Source organism: Lithobates pipiens, unplaced genomic scaffold, assembly GCF_037356315.1.
Source record: "Lithobates pipiens isolate NorthernLeopardFrog02 unplaced genomic scaffold, aLitPip1_a1.2 Scaffold_23, whole genome shotgun sequence".
Classification (NCBI taxonomy): Eukaryota; Metazoa; Chordata; class Amphibia; order Anura; family Ranidae; genus Lithobates; species Lithobates pipiens.
Genome location: NW_027507785.1, coordinates 223,290,385 through 223,315,416, shown reverse-complemented (window position 1 = coordinate 223,315,416; position 25,032 = coordinate 223,290,385).

The following is a 25,032-nucleotide window of genomic DNA, read 5'->3' as shown; positions in this document are numbered from 1 at the left end:
TGAGATGCACAGGAGCCTGTGGGATTCCAAGCACCCACTATATTCAAGCCGACCTGGCCGGAGGAAGACACTGGGGACAATTTTGAAGTTTGTGAAAACCCGACTCCCCCAGGCAGACCTTAACTTTGTGAGCTCCAAAATTCAGAGCCTGCGTAACATGTATAGGCGGGAGCGCAACAAGATCCTAGAGTCCCAAACATCAGGAGCAGCAGCAGATCAGATATATGTACCTAGGTTGTGGTATTACAACAGGCTGCGTTTTCTGGATGACACGTCAGAAGCCAGGCAGTCACTTTCCACTCTTCCGTCTACCGTTCCCTCCACCCTTCCCTCCACCTCAGGTGAGCCACCCCAGGAAGATCCAGACCCTTCCTTGCTGGACTAAGTTGATGCGCCCAGCTGGAGCCAGGTATATTTTAGTTTCTAAAGTTAGGATTGCTCAAATATTAATGATGTAAAGTTCAATGTTTGAATTGCTTCCAAATCTAGGATTTCATCACAAATTAAATTAGATATAAGGATACAGTAGTTTCCACAAATGTGGCTAAAATCTTGGTGAACTGATGGAAAAATGATGGTGTCAAAATGATAGCCTTTTGTATTTCAAGACAAATGTATTTGCAAGTGAGAACTGTAAAATTGTCAGTGATTGATGATTTCAAAATATAGACATATTTTATTTATTTATTTCTTTATTTTTTACACAGGATGAGCTCACCCAGGAGGAGGCCGGGACCAGTGGTATGGAGGAGGAGGCCGGGACCAGCCACACGCAGGAGCTAGCTGGGCCCAGCAGGAGTCGGACCGAAAGTCAGGTCCCTCCCCTCCGCCTAGCCAGCAAAAGGCCCAGGAGGATGGCGCAGACAGAGGAGGAGTCATTGGCGCTTATACGCCAAGCCAGCCAAGTGCTGAGTAAACCCCCCAATCCTGAAGAGGCCTACGCAACATATTTGGCTAGCAAGTTGCTTGAAATGGAGAAGGGACAGCGCAACTTGTGCGAATCGATTTTTTTGACAGTATTCAGCGGGGTCTGAAGGGTGAGCTAACACCAACCACCAGACTGTACAACACAGACCCTACTGCTCCTCCTCCTCCTCCTCCTCCTCCTCCTACCACAAGTCCACCACCAGAGGCACAGCCTCCAGCGAAGCGTGGAGGGAAGGCTAGACGGAAGAGTCGGAAGTGACTGCCTGGCTTCAGTCTGCTCTGACAGAAGACGCAGGCTGTTGTAGTACCACAGTCTGGGGACATAGATGTCATCTGCTGCTGTTCCTGGTCTGTGGGATTCTAGGACCATGTTGTGCTCCCTATTTTCATGTTACACAGGATCTGAATTTTGGTGGCCACTGACTTGATGTGTGCCTGGGGGACAAAAGGCTTCACAAACTTCAAAATTGTCTCCAGTGTTGCCTCCCTCTTGATTTTGTTTTGTACAGACTAAAAATAAAGATTTATTATTTCCAAAAATATTGTAATTTTTATTTTATTTTTGGCTTAAAAAAACAGAGTTTATTTGTGAGTAGGCAGGTACATGTCAAAAGACTATGGGGGTTATTTACAAAACACACGTTCATGTTAATATAAATATGCTAACTTCAAGTGCAATTTTTAAAGCACTGCAAGTGCACTTGGAAGTGCAGTCGCTGTAAATTTGAGGCTAACATTTGAAATGAGGGGAAGCTCTGCTGATTTTGAACATTCAATCATGTGTAAGCTAAAATGCTGGTTTGGGTATCTATCTATCTATCTATCTATCTATCTATCTATCTATCTATCTCTACTTACATAGTCTGCTTGGCCCAAAAAACGCAAGTCCATCTCGTTTAACCCCCCCCCCCCCCCCCACAAAAAAAAAAGCAAAATAAATAAATAATTTTAAACTAACAATAGTAGTTCCAAAAATATATAGTAATAGATAAATTATAAAATTATATATATATATATATATATATATATATATATATATATATATATATATATACTCAAATTGGAATATTAATCATAGGATGAGGATGAATAAAAACATTTGTGATAACTCTGTGTGAATATAAGCAGCAAAGCTACTTCACTTTTCTTGCATTATGAAGAAGAAAAGAATGGGCTATATTAAAAAAACACAAAATTAGCAGCATGACGAATATGCTAGCTTCAATATGAACACTAGTTTTACAAGACCGATCGCTTCCGCCCTGTAAATCCTTTCTGGGCATGCGTCATTCTTAGTCCGTCCGACTAGCATACTGACGAGCGGATTGTCCGCTGAAACCAAAGTATGACGGACAGAATTTCGAAAAATCCGAAATACTTAGTACGCCGGACTGCACGCTGAAAAAGTCAGCTGAAGCCCACACACGAGCGGACTGTCCGCTGAAATGTGTTTCGACGGACTAAGTACGCCATACAGTCCGCCCGTGTGTACGCGGCATAAGGAAGAAATCTTTTTAAGGCTCACTGTTATGGAAAATATCAATAGTAGATTTTTTGAGGGCAAATATGGAACCTAACATGGACATACGGTTAAGTAGATTTGGCAGCTTTATTATAAGCCTGTTATATGCATAATTTAAGAATATATTTATTTGATTATACCTTATGGTCCCTTTTTGAGCCAATGGTTGGCTTAATATATGTGGTTCATAATAGTTCTATATATTTATGGGATACATACACTGATTAGCCATAACATTTTGACCCCCACCATAACCAGATACACAGTAAAAGGGACAGAGGGGGGGGGGGGACAGTAAGACAGACAGAGAGAAAAAGAAGAGAGGGACATAACGAGTCGAAGAGAAAACTGAGAAATAGCTAGAAAAGAGAGATAGAGCGCGAGAGAGAGAGAGAGAGAGAGAGAGAGAGAGAGAGAGAAAGAGCGGGGGAGAGAGAGAGAGAGAGAAATGCAGACAGACAGACAGAGAGAAATGGAGAGTAAAAATAAAGAGAGAGTGGAAGAGACATAGAGAAACAGCAGAGACAGAGATAATTTTTTTGTGGTCACAAAAGACATATCCATCTAATGACTTGCTTGTTAAGTCAAATGCTAACACAAATGTTTACAATCAATACATATGTGTAAAGATGTCTGCAATCAACTCTTCCCTCACCAGGTGTCCAGTCTCTTTGATCTGGCTTCCAGAGCCAGATAGCTTGTGCAACTCTTTTATTTTTTGTTTAAAAACTTTTATTAAGGCAAAGGTGAAATACACAAGTCATCATACGTATAATAGATAGCATCCATAACAAAATAAAGATCCAAAATGTATCCATAACAAACCACTGAAAATCACAGTATAAAAGTATAGGATATAAAGGTATCCACCAGATAAGCAAGAAAAAGAATAAAACAAAGAAAAAGAGACAAAGCACTTTTACGGTAGCAAAAAAAGTACAAGTTATTATTGTACAGTTTCAGCATCTCAAAGTACATTCAGACCAAAGAAAATCTGCAATCATTAAACTCCTATAAATAGCTAAGGTTATTGGATCCATGTGGGTCATTGATTTTAGGAAGGCTGTGGTAGGCGATATAAAAACCAAGGATCCCATTTGGCATCAAATTGAGTTTTAGAATCATAAATTGTGTGAAATATCTGTTCCATAAGAACAATGGCATCAATTCTAGAGATTATCTGAGGAAAAAAAGGCACTGTCATAGATTTCCAATGAAATACAATAGTCCAATGCATAGCTACACACAGGGTATGGAGAAATCTCTCTAGAAGGTGGGGAAGATCTGAGGTGGAGGAGAATAGTAAGTATTTAGAATGAGTCAGAGTGACTTATTTTCATGCCATTTGAGAGCAGGGATTGAAGATTTCCTGCCAAATCAGAGCTCTTTTTTTGCATTCCCAGATGGTATGAAGGTAAGTGCCTGGTTGAGCAGTGTGTAGGGACTTGTGGATAAATAGTGGAAAGTTTAAGGGGAGTGAATATGACATAATAAAGGATGTTAATTTATTTGCTTGCAATCTCAACCAGAGCCAAGGATCTGGTACATTTTCTGAGATTAGTCCACATAGAGTCCCACCCCTGTTCTGTAAATTGTTCATCAAGCTCCTTTTCCAAAGCAGTCATATAAGAAAGCTTTGAGGCACGGATTCTTCAGAAAGTGAGGCATAAAGAGTCAAAATCAAACCCCTTCTGCAAGGTCGTAATGGAAAATTCCTTCAAAAGCAGTGTGGATAATGCATAGTGGGTGACACAAAAGTGCTGATTATGGTATAGATTGTGTATTTTGAAGAAGGGTGAAACAGATAAAAGGGGAACCTTCTCAGAATGCTAAAGATTGGTAGAACTATGAGATTTCCACTAAAAAAAAGTCTGGAGTCTAGAAAATTAGCTAGAAATCTCAGGACCAAAGGGGCACCTTGGAGCTCAGCTGGCATTTATCTCTGTAATAAAGCCAAAGCATGAGTGTTTGGGCTACTATGAGGTTATGGTTAGAGAGATCCTTCACATAGACCTCTCCAGATCACATTGATTCCAGGAGAATGTAAGGTTAAATGGAACTACATTCAAGTTTAGGCCAAGTGACCTTGGAGTCAGGAATGCTTCACTGAGCCATTTGTCCAGCTGGGAAGCCTGGTCAAAACACCAGATCTGCGGTAACCTCAAACCTCCCTGCTTATGAGAATGGTATAAAATTGATCTAGAGTAGCGAGGGGGTTTGCAGCTCTCTTTTTCTTGGTCACTGCCCAGAAATATTGTTATTTAAAGCATAGGCTATATATGGCACAACAAGCAATATTGATCCTGGCAGCCTTCCAAGGAGAGTACAACAGCTCAGCTCACCTCCAGGCTGGTCTGAGCATAGAAAATGGAATTTGAGGAGAGTGATTATGGCCAAGGTTTCCTGCAAGGCCTAGTTATAGAAGTGTTCGGCTCTGTTTGGCATCACCAACCATTGGACATTGAATAAATGGTACTGTTTGTAGCTTTTGAAGTAAATTTACCTTTCTTTGGGTGCCCACAAAGCCACAGTGTGCAGTCAATGGCACCAATGGTTGGTAACCTAGTAAGATCCACACACATGACAACTTTTATCCTTGCTTGTTCTCTGCTCCCTCATTTGTCATTATCTAATTGAAGCTCGTTATCTTGTCAGCAACCAGAATAACATTAATTTTTTACATTTTTAAATTGTTATATTTAAAAGTTTTTTTTTGTTTTTATTTTTTGTCTGCCCTGAGTTGTCACAGTCTCCCAGTGAACTCTGTGCAGAAGAACACCTTCCTGCAGACATGGCACCAACGCTTGCTCCTGAGAACACTAGTTGCCTCTCTGGTAAGGGCATCATTTAATTTTTTTCATATTTTGTCAAGTTGATATTACTGAACAATAGATTCTTACAATTACAGTACATTTGTTTGATTCACAGATTCACCGGAGGAGAGAGTCAGCCTGCTGCAGAGAAGCCTAGAGGAGAATATAAGTATGTTAATGATGATGTGTTTGATTTTCTAAATGTCTGCAATATAGTCATAGTTGAGTAATGTATGTCTTTATCAGTGTGCAGAAGATTGACTACCACTGGATTCTGTTGCTGGAGTCATGCCTGATTCTGCATCCAATACTGGAGTACATAAATTCACTTAATTGCTTGTTCATGACATACATGACTCTTTGGAGTCATCGTATGTTTTTTTTTCCTGGGGCCTTCACGCAGTCCCAAATTTTAACCATCAACACGTAAAACAGACTTGCCTAAAAGTTCTGTAAGACTGAAATGCTTTCTACCTTTATCTTCTGTTTTTCTGTCAGCTATTCTGCTACAGAATACTTTGTCTTCTACTCTCAATTGTTTCTCTAAAACAAACGCAAAGTGCAGTTTTCAATGTATGTGCAAATGCCACCATCCCTCATCTTAGCATTAAAAAGATTCAAAGCAAAACATACTTAAAGTATATGTCCAATATCTATATATTTATTCAATCATGTATTTAGGGATACATTTCTGAAAGCTTAAAACCCCTGTCTTTTTTTTAAAGTTTTTTTGTTTACTAGAGCTTTGTTACAGAATTCCCATCATAAACACACATTTTTTTTTTTTTTTTGGTAGGGGAACACCAGAACCCCTGCCAGATTTTTAGTTCTGACTGTTTGATCTATGTCCTGTCTGATAAAATCATTGTCAGCAGACCAAGAAGTGATGGGAAATCTTACTAAATCCACAATAGCATTAAGAAGCACATTAGAGTTAGAATCCTTCCCCTTTCTACTCCAAATATAAAAAAAAACTTGCCTTTGACAGTCAATTTTAGTCACGATCTATATCCCAAAACTAAGCAAAATGCATATGCAGCCATCAGTGCTCAGCAGGGTGTGAAATTACAGCCCTTCAAGCCATACCCTATAACTACATCATAAATTTAAAAAAAAATTAAAAAAACACCCCCACCCTGTGCATGATCTCCTTTCTCACACTCTTACAGCATGTTGGTCTGTGCTTGTAATGGCTGTTTTTTTTTTTCAAACATGTAGAACGCATACTTACGTGCTTTGACCTTTTGTACTATGTAACTTTGTAATTATGATTTAGAATCAGTGTTCTTTGGATGTAGGTGGAAATAATAGGAATGATATCCTATGGTGTGTGAGACAAGTTTAGGGAATCTTGGAAGGCGAGTGTGGCCAACCTACTTATTTTGATGTTAGCTTTGTTAGGTGCATGGCATTGCCTAATATTTCTCAATTGAGTGTTTACTTTAACAGTGGGACACTTTTTTATGCTTTGTTTTCAGTATTTAAGAGATTGCTGTCATACCTATTTTTTGATATTCATACATTTTAAGTGTGATGTGTCCAAAAAAAATGTTTTTCTTTCCTGTTAGACTACATTCGATGTAGCTGGATCTGATTACCAAAGTATACACACCCAACTTTCAAATTAAGAGAAAGGCTGGGTGCCTACTGTAATAAAGAATTTGAGCAAAGGAGGCTATCCCATAAATATTCTCATTCGGCATGGAAAATTAGTCTTTAACAGGATATTCTCAGTGAGTTGCTAAAGGAAATTAATACCAAACACATGCAGGCATGTTGGTGCTTTCAGTGAAGAACACCAAGAACATAATGCTGACATGCAGCAACTCATGACAATGGTCCAATAGCAGCAATATTTTCTAAAACAATGCAAGGATACATGTAGCAAATCTCCTATATCTGACTCTTGCTCCATGATGTGTGGCGACAAAATAATATATTTTATCAGAATGTTTTTCAAGCCTTAGAGGTACAGATCCATATTACTACAACACAAGAACACTGAGACCCTGGACATCAAAAGCTCCTGCACAAGACCCCAACCCTGCACCACGCAGTCCTCATACTCTACCTAATCAATACCTATCACCCTTGACCCATACTTTCTGACCCAACCTTCCCAAAACCCTTTTATCTCCCAACAACATTCCCTGCCTGAATCTCTTCTCAATCACCTTTCCCAAACCGATCTCAGGTCAAATATCCCTACTTGCATCCTCACTATTCTATCCCAAATTACTTTGCTTATTATTACCCCATTCCCAAACTCCTTTTAACCCTTACCATCATTTACCACCTGACATAACCCATTACTAGCTCCCCTCCCTCTCCTTTGCCTACAACTAGACATGTGCCATCAGTAAATTTGTTTCATTTCATTCCGTATGAAAATTAATTTATATTTCGTAATTTGTGTCCGAAATTTAATTCAGATTCATACGAAATACAAATTTTCGTTAGATTCGTAAACTTTGCTGTGCTGACTTCCTGGGTTTTTAACCTTTAGGTTCCTTAACTTTTCGTAAAATGAATTTATCATTATGAGGGGTTCCCACCACCCCTGTGCTGTGCTGACTTCCTCTGATTGATGAACAAAACACCAGTCATGTTTCTGTTGTAATGGAATTTGGATCCAAAATTCCAAAATTTTGTATTTCGTATAAAATTCGTAAGCATAGAAATTCCCATAGGGTTCCGACCACCCCTGTGCTGAGTTCCTGGGTCTGAGTGTACACCTGCTGTGCCCATTATGAGGGGTTCCCACCATTCCTTTGCTGTGCTGACTTCCTGGGTTTTTAACTTTTAGGTTTGTTAACTTTTCGTAACAATTACGAATGTTCATCATGAATTTGGATCCGAAAATTCGTAAACAAAATTTCGTATTTCATACAGAATTCATATGCATAAAAATTTGTATTTCTGATTGATACGAATGTACGAATTTCCGGAAATTCGTATGAAACGAATTACACATGTCTAATATACACAAGGATGGTGATGGTCCACCTACAAGCTGGAAAGAAGAGAAAATTAGGCCCCTTTCACATGGCTGGACCTTTTCAGGTGGTCCGCCTGTCAGTTTTTTAGGTGGACCTGAATGGATGCTCCATGCAGGTCTATGGAGTGACAGATGTCAGCGGTGACATGTCTGCTGACATCCGATCCGCTGAATACATATGAATGGAAACCCTATCTTCCATCCATCTGGTGGATCAGATGAAAACAGACAGGTGGTCCATTTTCATTCGATCCTCCATAGAGGAGAGTGGAGCTCTGACAGGTCCATCTCTGCACAGTGAGCGGAGACTGACCTGTCATCCACCGGCTCAGCGGGGATCAGCGACGCTCCCTGGACTCCTCCGCTATGGAGGAGGAGGAGTTTTTTGGGTGGGGGCCACAGGGCCCCCGCTTCCCCAAAGCACCCCCATGTTGATGGCATGCGGCCTGGTACGGCTCAGGAGGGGGGCCACTCGCTCTTCCCCACCCCCTTTCCTGACTGGCCAGGCTGCGTGCTTGGATAAGGGTCTGCTATGGACTGTGGGGGGACCCCCATGCCATTTTTCCCCTTTAAATCCATACCAGGTGACGGGGCCAGTGAAGTGTCAATCTCACCGATGGAGGTGGCAAACATTTACTTATTTTGCTAGTCCCGTCTACCTGGAGACACATTAAAAATGAACGGACTTTACTCCATGTGTGGGCAAGTCCGTTCATTTCAAAAGTCTGACTAGCACACAAACAGGCGGATTGTCCATCGGAAAATTTTGAGTCAAAACTTCTTTCTAAAGCCGCGTACACATGACCAAACTATCTGGTGGAAAAGTCCAATACACCTGTGTGTGGGCTCCGGCGGACTTTTTTTACCCAAAAGTCCAGCGGACTTAGAAAGTAATTTTGACTCAAAAACTGTCCGCCAGACTCGCAGTCCGGCGGACAATACGGCCGTGTGTGTGCTAATCCGCCGTACTTTTGAAATGGACGGACTTTCCCGCACTGACAAAAGTCCGTTCATTTTGAGCGCTAGTGAAGGAAGTCAATGTCGCCACCTTTGGCGGCGAGATTGACACGTCGCTGGCCCCGTCACCTGGTGTGGACTTAAAGGGGAAGCCCTACGCCGAAAAACGGCATGGGGGTCCCCCCTAGCTCCATATCAGACCCTTATCTGAGCATGCTACCCAGCCGGTCAGGAAAGAGGGTGGGGACGAGCGAGCGCCCCCCTCCTGAGACTCTGGTCTGCCGGATAGTCCGATCATGTGTACGCGGCATAAGAGTTATGTTGCATATTTCTGGCATTTGAGATAAGCTTTCCTTCTGACGTTCATTTGTTCAAACAATACTGCACTGTGCACAGCAACTAGGCTCAGCTTCTGTTTATTCATCCCTTTTTAAGGCACTCCCACTGTTAGGCGCTACTTGACCATGACTGCCACCATTTGCTACTATGTACTGCAGTGATTATTTATTTGGCTAAATCCCAGGGTTCCTTAGGTCCTTCATAATCCTTTATTTTAGGCTGGGTTCACAATATTGTGAATTAGATGCAGTTTTCCCCGCATCCATTTCGTATGTCTGGAGTAGAGATGGGCTTGGGCGTGTTCAAAATCCCATGTGCCCTATCCTGACAGGAAGCCGACACTGCACAGGCACTGAGACATTACGTGGTCCGCTGCTGCACAGATTTGGAAATGTCTCACTGCCTGTGATTAGCCGTGTGCAGTATTGGGTTCCTGGTGGGATCGGGCATGTGGGATTTTCTAGTTGCGTAGCTGTCATGCTGGTGTTCTTTAAATCCAGACAAGTATGCAGATTGGGGGCGTTTATCCAAGGGGGGTGAGTGACAGCAAGATCTAGGAAACCAGCATTTTCAGTAGATCAGCAATGCTAGAACCCACATTTCTTGTAGCTATTTTGATATCTGTATTTCATTTCAATGGGCATGATGCTGTCCATTTTGTTTGTGTGTGTTTTTTTTTGTTCCTAATAAGAATGAAAAGCTCAAAGCATTGCATCTCTTCTGTGGGCCTGCAGCGTCAAATGGTAGGTTCCCATACAAACACTTGGGAGTTGATAGCTTTTATCATAACCCCTGTTTAGGTTTAGCCTCACTTTTGTGGGTCAGTGTTAAATTCCTGCATGAGTTATGAACTGTTAACATAACTCACGGGTTTGAGTTTAATCACTTGTTTGGTGCTCCCCAAGTTCTGGGGTCTAGGAGTGAAAAGTCCTAGTTCAGTTTGAAATATCTAGAGGAGATTGAGCTCCTAGGCTGATGATTGAGCCTTCCTTGCAATTTGGGTTAGACAGCGTTGCTTGCCCGTCCTTGTTATACCAGAAAACTCAGCTGGGGTCTTTCACTCTCCTGAAGGTTACCGGGAGTTCTTTCTACGAAGGTGGTGGACAACTGTGCTAGCCTTTCACTCTCTTGGGAAGTCTATGGAGAGCTTGGCCCCGGGTCTCGTTCTCTGGAAGTAAAGGGTCTACTGTTCTTAGACAGTCTAAACTTTCGATTTTGAACTGTGATTGGCTAACTGGGCTGGTCGATGGGCTTCTCTATAGCAGAGGACTTGGAAACTGGGTCAATCCCAGTCCTTGCTGGATTGGGGGGACGAGTGCCCAGTCCTTTGTGAAGGTCGGGCTTAGGACTGATTCAGTCTTTTTGCCCCCTGCTGCAGTGTGGCTTGGAAGTTGGTCTAGGGCAGGGGTGCCCAACCTTTTGAAGAGTGAGGGCCATTTAAGCGGCTTGGTAACCGGTCGCGGGTCACAATGAGCATTGAATTTATCATTATGAGGGGTTCCCACCACCCCTGTGCTGTGCTGACTTCCTCTGATTGATGAACAAAACACCAGTCATGTTTCTGTTGTAATGGAATTTGGATCCAAAATTCCAAAATTTTGTATTTCGTATAAAATTCGTAAGCATAGAAATTCCCATAGGGTTCCGACCACCCCTGTGCTGAGTTCCTGGGTCTGAGTGTACACCTGCTGTGCCCATTATGAGGGGTTCCCACCATTCCTTTGCTGTGCTGACTTCCTGGGTTTTTAACTTTTAGGTTTGTTAACTTTTCGTAACAATTACGAATGTTCATCATGAATTTGGATCCGAAAATTCGTAAACAAAATTTCGTATTTCATACAGAATTCATATGCATAAAAATTTGTATTTCTGATTGATACGAATGTACGAATTTCCGGAAATTCGTATGAAACGAATTACACATGTCTAATATACACAAGGATGGTGATGGTCCACCTACAAGCTGGAAAGAAGAGAAAATTAGGCCCCTTTCACATGGCTGGACCTTTTCAGGTGGTCCGCCTGTCAGTTTTTTAGGTGGACCTGAATGGATGCTCCATGCAGGTCTATGGAGTGACAGATGTCAGCGGTGACATGTCTGCTGACATCCGATCCGCTGAATACATATGAATGGAAACCCTATCTTCCATCCATCTGGTGGATCAGATGAAAACAGACAGGTGGTCCATTTTCATTCGATCCTCCATAGAGGAGAGTGGAGCTCTGACAGGTCCATCTCTGCACAGTGAGCGGAGACTGACCTGTCATCCACCGGCTCAGCGGGGATCAGCGACGCTCCCTGGACTCCTCCGCTATGGAGGAGGAGGAGTTTTTTGGGTGGGGGCCACAGGGCCCCCGCTTCCCCAAAGCACCCCCATGTTGATGGCATGCGGCCTGGTACGGCTCAGGAGGGGGGCCACTCGCTCTTCCCCACCCCCTTTCCTGACTGGCCAGGCTGCGTGCTTGGATAAGGGTCTGCTATGGACTGTGGGGGGACCCCCATGCCATTTTTCCCCTTTAAATCCATACCAGGTGACGGGGCCAGTGAAGTGTCAATCTCACCGATGGAGGTGGCAAACATTTACTTATTTTGCTAGTCCCGTCTACCTGGAGACACATTAAAAATGAACGGACTTTACTCCATGTGTGGGCAAGTCCGTTCATTTCAAAAGTCTGACTAGCACACAAACAGGCGGATTGTCCATCGGAAAATTTTGAGTCAAAACTTCTTTCTAAAGCCGCGTACACATGACCAAACTATCCGGTGGAAAAGTCCAATACACCCGTGTGTGGGCTCCGGCGGACTTTTTTTACCCAAAAGTCCAGCGGACTTAGAAAGTAATTTTGACTCAAAAACTGTCCGCCAGACTCGCAGTCCGGCGGACAATACGGCCGTGTGTGTGCTAATCCGCCGTACTTTTGAAATGGACGGACTTTCCCGCACTGACAAAAGTCCGTTCATTTTGAGCGCTAGTGAAGGAAGTCAATGTCGCCACCTTTGGCGGCGAGATTGACACGTCGCTGGCCCCGTCACCTGGTGTGGACTTAAAGGGGAAGCCATACGCCGAAAAACGGCATGGGGGTCCCCCCTAGCTCCATATCAGACCCTTATCTGAGCATGCTACCCAGCCGGTCAGGAAAGAGGGTGGGGACGAGCGAGCGCCCCCCTCCTGAGCCATACCAGGCCGTGTGCCCTCAGCATGGGGGGTGCTTTGGGAAAGGGGGGCTGCGCAGTCCCCCCACCCCAAAGCACTTTGTCCCCATGTTGATGAGGACAAGGACCTCTTCCCGACAACCCTGTCCGTTGGTGGTCGGGGTCTGCGGGCGGGGGGCTTATCAGAATCTGGGAGCCCCCTTTAATAAGGGGGCCCCCATATCCTGGCCCCCTACCCTATGTGAATGAGTATGGGGTACAATGCACCCCTACCCATTCACCTGTGAAAAAAATGTAAATAAAACACAACACACAAGGGTTAAAAATAATTTATTGCACAGCTCCGGGGTTCTTCTCGCTGGACTCCTCCGCTATCTTCTGCTCTTTTGCTAGCTCTTTTACTAGTGGAGGAGCCCGGCTTTCTTCTTTGTCGCCGCTGCCCAGGGGTCTTCTTCCGACTTCGGGGGTCTTGCCCCCCTCTTCGGTTCTTCTTGCCGGGCCTCCGCGCCTTCTTCCAGCTCTTTTACAAGCGGTGGCCCGGTCTTCTATTGCAGCCGCCACCTTCTCTTCTTCTTATTCTTCTTGTTCTTCTTGTTCTTCTTCCTTGAGATGTTGACTCATCGCTGTCTCTGGCTGTAATGACAGTGGCGTGGCGTGCGGCGACTTATATAGAGACATCGCAGGGTGATGTCCCCGCCCATTATGATGTTACAGTCCCAGAGGATGCTGGGACTGTGACATCATAATGGGTGGGGACATCACCCGGTGACCCCACCCATTGTCCCTATATAAGTCGCCGCGCAACACGTCCCTGTCATTACGGCCAGAGACAGCGACAAGTCAACATCTCAAGAAGAGAAGAACAGAAGGCGGCGAAGACAGCGGTGACAGAAGACCGAGCCACCGCCAGTAAAAGAGCTGGAAGAAGGAGCGGAGGCCCGGCAAGAAGAACCGAAGAGGGGGACAAGACCCCTGAAGTCGGAAGAAGACCCCTGGGCAGCGGCGACGAAGAAGATAGCGGAGGAGTCCGGCGAGAAAACCCCCAAGACGGAAGAAGACCCGCAGAGCTGTGCAATAAATTATTTTTAACCCTTGTGTGTTGTGTTTTATTTTCATTTTTTTCACAGGTGAATGGGTAGGGGTACATTGTACCCCATGCTCATTCACATAGGGTGGGGGACCGGTATCCAGGGGCCCCCTTATTAAATAGATAAGCCCCCCGCCTGCAGACCCCGACAACCAACGGCCAGGGTTGTCGGGAAGAGGCCCTTGTCCTCATCAACATGGGGACAAGGTGCTTTGGGGTGGGGGGCGCGCGCCCCCCTGCCCCAAAGCACTCCCCATGTTGAGGGCACGCGGCCTGGTACGGCTCAGGAGGGGGGGGGTGCTCACTCATCCCCACCCCCTTTCCTGACAGGCCGGGCTGCCTGCTCGGATAAGGCTGTTATATGGACCTTGGGGGGCCCCCCAGCCGTTTTTTCCTGTTTTTTCCCCTTTAAGTCCATACCAGATGATGGGGCCAGCGACGTGTCAATATCACCGCCGAAGGCGGCGACATTGACTTCCTTCGCTAGTCCCAGCTACCTGGAGCCGCATTCAAAATGAACGGACATTCCTCCGTGTGTGGGCAAGTCTGTTCATTTCAAAAGTACGCGGGACCTAGTCCGCCAGAAAAGTCCCGTGTGTGGGCAGGTCCGCTCGTTTGGAAATCTGGCAGACTTTCCGGCGGTTTGTCTGCCAGTCTAAGTCCACCGGATAGTCTGATCGTGTGTACGCGGCATAAGTCTGCCGGACTTTTGGAAAGAAAAATTCCGCCTGAGCCCGCATACGGGTGGATTGTCCAATGGACTCTGGTCTGCCGGATAGTCCGATCATGCGTACGCGGCATAAGAGTTATGTTGCATATTTCTGGCATTTGAGATAAGCTTTCCTTCTGACGTTCATTTGTTCAAACAATACTGCACTGTGCACAGCAACTAGGCTCAGCTTCTGTTTATTCATCCCTTTTTAAGGCACTCCCACTGTTAGGCGCTACTTGACCATGACTGCCACCATTTGCTACTATGTACTGCAGTGATTATTTATTTGGCTAAATCCCAGGGTTCCTTAGGTCCTTCATAATCCTTTATTTTAGGCTGGGTTCACAATATTGTGAATTAGATGCAGTTTTCCCCGCATCCATTTCGTATGTCTGGAGTAGAGATGGGCTTGGGCGTGTTCAAAATCCCATGTGCCCTATCCCGACAGGAAGCCGACACTGCACAGGCACTGAGACATTACGTGGTCCGCAGCTGCACAGATTTGGAAATGTCTCACTGCCTGTGATTAGCCGTGTGCAGTATTGGGTTCCTGGTGGGATCGGGCATGTGGGATTTTCTAGTTGCGTAGCTGTCATGCTGGTGTTCTTTAAATCCAGACAAGTATGCAGATTGGGGGCGTTTATCCAAGGGGGGTGAGTGACAGCAAGATCTAGGAAACCAGCATTTTCAGTAGATCAGCAATGCTAGAACCCACATTTCTTGTAGCTATTTTGATATCTGTATTTCATTTCAATGGGCATGATGCTGTCCATTTTGTTTGTGTGTGGTTTTTTTTTTGTTCCTAATAAGAATGAAAAGCTCAAAGCATTGCATCTCTTCTGTGGGCCTGCAGCGTCAAATGGTAGGTTCCCATACAAACACTTGGGAGTTGATAGCTTTTATCATAACCCCTGTTTAGGTTTAGCCTCACTTTTGTGGGTCAGTGTTAAATTCCTGCATGAGTTATGAACTGTTAACATAACTCACGGGTTTGAGTTTAATCACTTTTTTGGTGCTCCCCAAGTTCTGGGGTCTAGGAGTGAAAAGTCCTAGTTCAGTTTGAAATATCTAGAGGAGATTGAGCTCCTAGGCTGATGATTGAGCCTTCCTTGCAATTTGGGTTAGACAGCGTTGCTTGCCCGTCCTTGTTATACCAGAAAACTCAGCTGGGGTCTTTCACTCTCCTGAAGGTTACCGGGAGTTCTTTCTACGAAGGTGGTGGACAACTGTGCTAGCCTTTCACTCTCTTGGGAAGTCTATGGAGAGCTTGGCCCCGGGTCTCGTTCTCTGGAAGTAAAGGGTCTACTGTTCTTAGACAGTCTAAACTTTCGATTTTGAACTGTGATTGGCTAACTGGGCTGGTCGATGGGCTTCTCTATAGCAGAGGACTTGGAAACTGGGTCAATCCCAGTCCTTGCTGGATTGGGGAGACGAGTGCCCAGTCCTTTGTGAAGGTCGGGCTTAGGACTGATTCAGTCTTTTTGCCCCCTGCTGCAGTGTGGCTTGGAAGTTGGTCTAGGGCAGGGGTGCCCAACCTTTTGAAGAGCGAGGGCCATTTAAGCGACTTGGTAACCGGTCGCGGGCCACAATGAGCAGAGCAGGTGGATAACAGGTCCATGCATAGTAGACACGGACACAACCCACTCTACTCTATGGGTCCTCCGATCTGATCCACCCTAACAGAAGGGTTTGATCCCCTCTGGGGTTTTTTTTCGTTTTTTTTTTAACAAATTGTTGGTAGGCAGGTGTAAAAGGACACAAATCTGTTTACATCTGCCATTTCATAGAGGTGAATGGAGGTTTTGATTGATGTAGCGCAGTGCACCTGTGTCTTTCCTGTGAGTTGGCTACACTTTGCCATAGATTTCTATTATATCCTGCAGGTGTGATGCACTTTCTGAAAGCTCACCAAACCCACAGGTAATAACAGAAGTCTATGGCTCACCACTGCGAAGATATGCCCATATGTACATTGCAATTTTAGTAATAAGCTGACCTTTAATAACAGTCTTCCATTCAGGTATCTCCTGCTGTTGCTGTCCCCGGCAGAGTGCATTTGGTATCACTCCGCCTGTGGCAAGAGACAGCGCTATACAGGAAGCATCAGCTTATACAGCTCTTCTCCACAGCTGCTTGCTTTGCCGGCTTCATTAACAACACAGATGCTCTGGGATGGCGGGTCTACAACCCATGATCTGGGCTTGCCAATCTGCCATCCCACAGAAGGAGGTTGCAGGCCACATCAGAGGGCTCCCAGGCCACTTGGGGCCTCCGGGCCACTGGTTGGGCACCCCTGGTCTAGGGGGTCAATTATGGCTCATTATGGAAATGGGAGGGTTATCTTTGACTGCACATCCTTTCTTCCTGGGAATACAGTGTTGGTCTTTGAATGTTTCTTGGTTAGAGTATGAGGGCACCATGCTAGAGACAACAGATACTTTGGCCAGGCCAACACTGGCAATCTATTATTGGGTCAGACTTTTTGGTATTGGGTTAGATACCTTATCTTAGGTGGAGGAGGGTCTGGCACATACCATTCCCACAAAATGGTGACCATTAACATTTTCATTGGCTAACTTCAATCAAAGGTTTAAATTGTCATTTTGAAATATCTTATGAAGCTTTACTGCTTGTTCACACTTAAAGCAGTGGGCAGATCTCTGCAAAATTAAAAGCCAGCAGCTGCAGTATGTGACTTTTAATGATGGGACACTTACATGTCCTGGAGTCCAGGGATGTCAGCACTGCCGCTGATGTTTCCATCAGCTGTCAGGTGCATGCTTCCTCCACTGCAAGTAAGGGAACACTACTGCGCATTCGCAAGGCTCCACTCCTCTCTCCTACTGGCCTGGAGACTGGGTAAGGAGGAGGGAGCCTGGGCTTTAACCACTTTCAGACCGGACTATTTTGCTGGCTTAAGACCAGACCACTTTTTGCGATTCGGCACTGCGTTGCTTTAACTGACAATTGTGCGGTCGTGCAACGTGCCTCACAAACAAAATTGACATCCTTTTTTTTTTTTCACAAATAGCGCTTTCTTTTGGTGGTATTTGGTCACCTCTGCGGTTTTTATTTTTTGCGCTATAAACAAAAATAGAGTGACAATTTTGAAAAAAATGCATTATTTTATTATTTTTTAATTTTTTGTTATAATAAATATCCCCCCAAAATATATTAAAAAAACTGTTTTTTCCCTCAGTTTAGGCCGATATGTATTGTACATATTTTTGGTAAAAAAATCGTAATAAGCAGTTATTGATTGGTTTGCGCAAAAGTTATAGCGTTTACAAAATAGGAGATAGTTTTATGGCATTTTTATTTTTACCGCGATCAGCGATTTTTTTTGTGACACTTTTGACACATTTTTGGGACCATTGTCATTTATACAGCAATCAGTGCTATACAAATGCTCTGATTCTTGTGTAAATGACACTGGCAGTGAAGGGGTTAACTAAGGGGTGGCAGTGTAGGGGTGTGTTACTAACCGTGGGGGGCTGGGCTTTGTGTTGGTGAACACTGATCTCTGCTCCAATCACATGGAGCAGAGATCATTGTCATTTGTTGCTAGGCAGAATGGGTAGATGCTGTTTACAACGGCATCTCCCCGTTCAGCCTCCCCGTGAGAAGATCACGGGTATCCCCATGGCGATCTAGTCCGTGGGACCTGCAACCGGACTCACAGGGGTCCCGACCGGCACGCACGCGATGGCAGGGTGGCATAAAGAAATGGATGTACCTGTACGCAAACATGCCTGCCCATGCCATTCTGCCGACGTACATCGGCGTGTGCCGGTCAGGAACTGGTTAATTAAAATTGTTCTGCTCCTTTCACCACTGTAACTGTTGTCACCATACTGAAATGTTTTAAATTATCACTTTAAAAATGCTTCTATTATGACTTTACTGCTTGTTCACACTTAATGAAAACTTACATTTGCTGCTCCTTTCACCTCCTGTAACTGTTGTGGTCACCATACCGAAATAAATGCACCTCTTGTGGCTTTATTGGAGGCAATAAGGTCTGCTTTATTTTCTGCCTTTGCTTTTCTAGTGTCTGTTTTAAAGACTGAACTACTGCAAGTTTGTAAGTAGGTAACGTGTTTGTATCTAAAGTACTTACAAAATGGTTTATAAATTGTTTATGGAGTTTTAATGCCTAGCTTTTTTTTTTTTTTAGTAGCTTCTGCCACTGAGACAGTATCTCTTCCACTCACAAACATGGGACGCTATTTCTTCCCTAATAGCTAAAGCTTTGGCATGGCTTGCGCTCAGTGGGCACATCCAGCCCCCCTAGATTCTCAAGGTCAATTTCCCTGTCATTTTGTTTTGGGACCTGGAAGTTTGGACCACCTGCTGTAGACATTTTTATTGCTTGGGTATGAAAGGTTGCTGCAGTTGCATTAACAGCTATTGCTACAATAGACAGCTATAACTTCAGTCTTGGTAAAACTAATCTATATAGGAATAAAAACCTAAAGAAAACATGCATATAATGTTCCTGAAGGTGAGCTTATCCTCTTTTTTTTAACCCTTTCATAGCCAAAGTAGTTTGTTTTTGCACAGGTTAAAATGTGTTAAGGCCTGAAGATTACAACCAACCAAATGATATATATTTTCTGAAAGCAGACACCCTGACAGTTCCAGTTTGTCACACCACAATATTATCGCAGTGGACTAAGAAATACAATGTCAGTTAAACACATTTAAAGGTAATTTTAGGGGGAAAATGCAATAAGTTACCCAACTGACTTTTTTGTGTGTGTGTGTGGGGGGGGGGGGGGGAATCACATGGGACACAATTGCCTATGGTTTTATTTTTGGTGACAGTTTCTCTTTAATGAGGCACCCTGGGTCTGAAAGACCCTGCATGTCTCCCCTGAATGTAAAGCAATGCATGTCACACTGCATTACATTCTTTCCTGGCCTTCACGGCCAGGTAAACTGTTAATGGGGGCCTGGAAGTCATGTCACTTATGGGTCAGCAGCAAGGAGTGGGGACAGCAGATCAGCAAACAGAGCCTGGGATATGTGGGGTGTAGAGCATTTTGATGTCGGCTCAAGCACCAGGGTGCAGTGTGAGGTGTTTTTTTGAGCCTTGGTTCCTGGGGCTTGTTCAGCCCTTAATCATGAGAAAAGTACAGAGGCTGCCATTGTTCGAGTCTGATTTTTGGTAAGGTTTGTTCTGATTGTCTGGTGCTTTAGCCTCAACCCTTTGAGTGTCTGACCTGACAAATATATACAATTCTGACAGTGCTTGCTTGTTTTCTGACCTAACTTTTTTAAAGCCAAATTGGCCAGGTAACAAGTCCATTTTCACTGTATGGAAATATGTAGGGTGGTTTTTTTAAATTTAGGCCTAAGCATAGGAAACCATAGTGGCTTCTATTATGGGTTACTGCTGGAAGTTTTTCAATTGCTTGGCTGTCATACCAATGGTCTTAACCAGGACAAGGGTGCAGAAATACTTCTAGACTTTCATGATCTGCCCACTTAGGGGTGTTCTGGAATACATGAAGCCAGGTGTTGAGCATAACAGCAGGTGAATTTTGGAATGGCAGTGAGCCTTTTTCATTACATTTTTAAACTTTATTTTTAACCTTAACCTCGAATTGTATCTCCTTTAAGTAGATATGTTGCCATTAAATGTTCTTTTCCATTATTGGCAGCCTTGACCACTTCAAGTTGAAGGCTGAACACTCCAGGCATGATGGAATCCCTTCTCTTGTCCTGCAGAATTCGTGGATGGTGGGTACCAAAACTCATTAAAGATAAAGGTCTAGCTTGGCTTGCTAGGTTTAACCAGAGTTCTGAGCTTTTGTTCTAACTCTTGGGTTAGCCACACACTTTTGTGTGGACCCACAAATTAATTTAGGATGATGTTCTAGCTTGGTTTGCTAGGTTTCACCAGAGTTCTGAGCTTTTAATCATAGCTCCTATTATAAACCTTAGATTTTGGGGTCTAAAAGCAAAGTTCTTGTTCAGTTGGACATCCCTGGGTAGAAATTTGCTTCTAGGTTGTGGGTTGAGCTTTGTTGTAGCAGGGCGGGCACTGCAACACTGCTACTTCAGACTCTGTTGGCCTCTTTAATCCACATTTTTTGCTTATCTTGCAGGTTACTGGTTTCTAGGAGCTTTCTGCCATATACAGGGGTAGATGGCTGAGCATTTATTTTACTCTGAAACCTCTTGGGAAAGTCTCCAGAGAGCCCCCACTCTCTGCAAGTAAAAGGGTCTGCTATTCTGAGATGTTCTTGCCTTTCCTATTATGAGCTATGATTGGGAAACTGGGCTGGTTGATGGGCTTCTCTGTAGCAGAGGGCTTGGAGACTGGGTCAGTTTCTGGATTGAGAGTGAGTGCCCAGCCCTTCATGAAGGTCAGTTCTAGGGCTGATTCAGTCTTCTTGCCTTCTGCTGCAGTGCAGCTTGGAAGTTGGTCTAGGGACTCAATCATAGCTCATGATGGGAATGGGAGACTTCTTTGACTGCACATTCTTTCTTCCTGGGAATACAGAGTGTTGATTTGGAATGCTCCTTGGCGTTTCTTGGTTGGAGTATGATGGCACCATACTAGAGTCAACAAATACTTTGGATTAGGCCAACATCAAAACTTGTATTCTTAGATCAGACTTTTTGGTATTGTGTTTAGAATACTTATGCCCTTAGGGGAAAAGGTCTAACACATGCCATTCCCATTTAACACAAATGGGTTTAAATGGTTAGTTTTACTGTAAAGCTCCACTAAGACAGTTTAACAGATTGCACATTATTTTGTTCTCAGGGCACTTTAGCCCCATGTAGAGTATTTCCTTGTAGATGCTGTCTCCATTCTGCTCACCTATACTTGGCGTGTTTGTATGCAAGCAAGGCCAAAGTGACTTTTGATCATCCCAGAGATGTCATTTTTATCACTTAGCATGATTTTTTACTTCTTATTTTTTCTGTGATTGCATTAGGCCAGTTATGGTGACCCTTGCCACCCCAGATGTTTTTGGCACTACATTTCCCATGATCCTCATGCACTTTGCAGGGTAGTTGAGCATCGTTGGAAATGTAGTTCAAAAACATCTGGGGTGCAAATGTTCCCTATCACTGCATTAGGCAGTAGCCTTTCTGATACCTTAAAGGGCCAGCCTTTACCATTTTAATGCAGCATAAAAACCATTGTACATGGCTAAATGTTGACATGATTAAATATGCGATGTCTTCAATACTTTCTTAGGATGTGTTTTAACTAGATGTTGGTGAGCAGTGTGCATGCACATACTATAAAGATAATTGAGGGGGCAAACAACCTCCTCACTACTTTCCGGGCTCGCGTGACACTGGAAGTGACATCACTGACTCCTCCCTGGGAGGAGTTGGTGACTCTGGACTTCTGATGTCACACTCTGACTTGGCTAATCAGAAGAAGCTTTGTATGCATTGCTAGGATATGTCACTTTCTCTGATTGGCTGAGCGCCGAATAGATACTCTAGTATGTTCCAGGTATGAGAGAAGTCTTGGCTCCAACCCAGAACACAGTGTAGTATGCTGGATGTAGCTTCAGCTACATAGTTCATACCGCACTTTGGAGGCATTGGTATCTATACAAAAAGTATTGAAACATAATTAAAGTGTAGCAAAGAGATTTAACAAAACATGTTGTCCCTATGCACAGATTTGTATACATTCCAATGTTTTGCTGTCTTAACCATGTTTTTAACATGTTTTGTTAAATCTCTTTGCTACACTTTAAGTTTCTATGTTTTTTTGTATAGATACCAATGCATCCAAAGTCCTTTTTGGGATACTCATTCTTTATTCATGATATTTTGGATGTGGCATTGTATCTGAGAAGCTAGTCACCGACTGCCCTTTTTTTGTGCGCATCCAGAGAGGGACACAGTTTGTTTGGCTCAAACAAACCATGTAAAGTGTTTTTCTAAAGCTGGAGCTCAGCTTCAAAATTCTTTGCAATGGGCCTGTTTTCCTCACTGCAAGGTTCATTGCTCCTCCTTTTTTTTTTTTTTGTCTAGAGAAGAAAAACACTTTTGCTTTATCTAATCCTCCACTCCCTCAGCAGATGGCACTATTCTACATTCCACTGGTGGACTGTGTCTCTGCGTCATCACGTCCATTGCAGGCCTATAAGCCCTGCTTTTGGTTGTGATGTCAGGATGCTAGACAGCATGGGAGAGAGGGCTGCGGGGACAGATCTAACTGCTGGAGGAGCGCAGGATTGGGGATGTAAATTTTTCTCTGGTCCTCTTCCAGGACAGCACAAGAACTCTTCTATGGTGCTCTTTTATTAAACTCTCTATCTTTGGACTATACAAGTTTAACAGGTTCATCGTTGCTTGGTAAAGACATTAATCCCTTTTTTAAAGAGACTGGGCACTCGCCTTGTGCCAATCCAGTGGTACCATACCAGTCATTAATGGGTCCCTTAAAAAAAATTGCAACAATGGCTTTGAAATAACATGATATACTGTCCTTGCTCCATTTATTTAAAATGGGCAGTTCAGTTTATTGAATAATCTGTCATTTCAAACTTGGTACTTGGTACTATCGGTGTAACAATTACTTTAAATTTGTACAACTACACTGAATAGTTTGTTTTCAAATCTTCCAGAAAATTTCAATGTTTTCTCTTCTTCTGGAGAAAAAAAACCTGAAAAAATAGATTTTCTGGATTATTTATTATTTTTGGAACTGTTACAGCTCTAGTTGTCCCTACTGCTTTGCTTTTTTCCAGTCTTCCTGAAGGGAAGCTTCATAATTCTATGTAACAATACATTCTGTGTCCCTAAAGTCCAAGGGAAAAAAAGGCAAGTCAAAAAATACCATTATTCCCAAGCGTAGATTGCAATAAATCATAATCACGGGGAAACAGTATATGCTCATTACATATGCAGGTTCTGCTTCCTGCTTTTGCAGTAATGCACTATTTTTTAGCAGCACTATTTGGCAACTAGCGGGCGAAAAAGGGTTAAGACCACCCGCAAAGCACCGCCCTGTTGATTTCAGTGGGCAGTGGTGCTTTATTTATTTCTTTTTTTTTAACCATCCTGCAAGCGCACCACTCCAGTGCGAAAGCACGAGGGCTTCCACACTGGAGAGACAGGAGAGGTGCTATGCAGGTGCTATTTTTAGTGATATAGTGGCTCAGTGTGAAGCCAGCCTTACTGCTCCACAAAGACAGCTAAAAGCCATACACCTCCTGTGTGGCTGATACAGTGCCTTGCGAAAGTATTCGGTCCCCTTGAACTTTTCAATCTTTTGCCACATTTCAGGCTTCAAACATAAAGATATAAAATTTAAATTTTTTGTGAAGAATCACCAACAAGTGGGACACAATTGTGAAGTGGAACGAAATCTATTGGATATTTTAAACTTTTTTAGCAAATAAAAAACTGAAAAGTGGTGCGTGCAAAATTATTCAGCCCCTTTAATTTTAGTGCAGCAAACTCACTCCAGAAGTTCAGCGAGGATCTCTGAATGATCCAATGTTGTCCTAAATGACTGATGGTGATAAATAGAATCCACCTGTGTGTAATCAAGTCTCTGTATAAATGCACCTGCCCTGTGATAGTCTCAGGGTTCTGTTGAAAGCGCAGAGAGCATCATGAAGACCAAGGAACAAACCAGGCAGGTCCATAATACTGTTGTGGAGAAGTTTAAAGCTGGATTTGGATACAAAAAGATTTCCCAAGCTTTAAACATCCCAAGGAGCACTGTGCAAGTGATCATTTTGAAATGGAAGGAGTATCAGACCACTGCAAATCTACCAAGACCTGGCCGTCCCTCTAAACTTTCAGCTCAGACAAGGAGAAAACTGATCAGAGATGCAGCCAAGAGGCCCATGATCACTCTGCATGAACTGCAGAGAACTACAGCTGAGGTGGGAGAGTCTGTCCACAGGACAACAATCAGTCGTACACTGCACAAATCCTGGCCTTTATGGAAGAGTGGCAAGAAGAAAGCCATTTCTCAAAGATATCCATAAAAAGTCTCGTCTAAAGTTTGCCACAAGCCACCTGGGAGACACACCAAACATGTGGAAGAAGGTGCTCTGGTCAGATGAAACCAAAATCGAACTTTTTGCCCACAATGCAAAACGATATGTTTGGCGTAAAAGCAACATAGCTCATCACCCTCAACACACCATCCCCACTGTCAAACATGGTGGTGGCAGCATCATGGTTTGGGTCTGCTTTTCTTCAGCAGGGACAGGGAAGATGGTTAAAATTGAGGAGAAGATGGATGCAGCCAAATACAGGACCATTCTGGATGAAAATCTGTTGGAGTCTGCAAAAGACCTGAAACTGGGACGGAGATTTATCTTCCAACAAGACAATGATCCCAAACATACAGCAAAATCTACAAAGGAATGGTTCACAAATAAACGTATCCAGGCGTTAGAATGGCCAAGTCAAAGTCCAGACCTGAATCCAATCGAGAATCTGTGGAAAGAGCTGAAAACTGCTGTTCACAAACGCTCTCCATCCAACCTCACTGAGCTCGAGCTGTTTTGCAAGGAAGA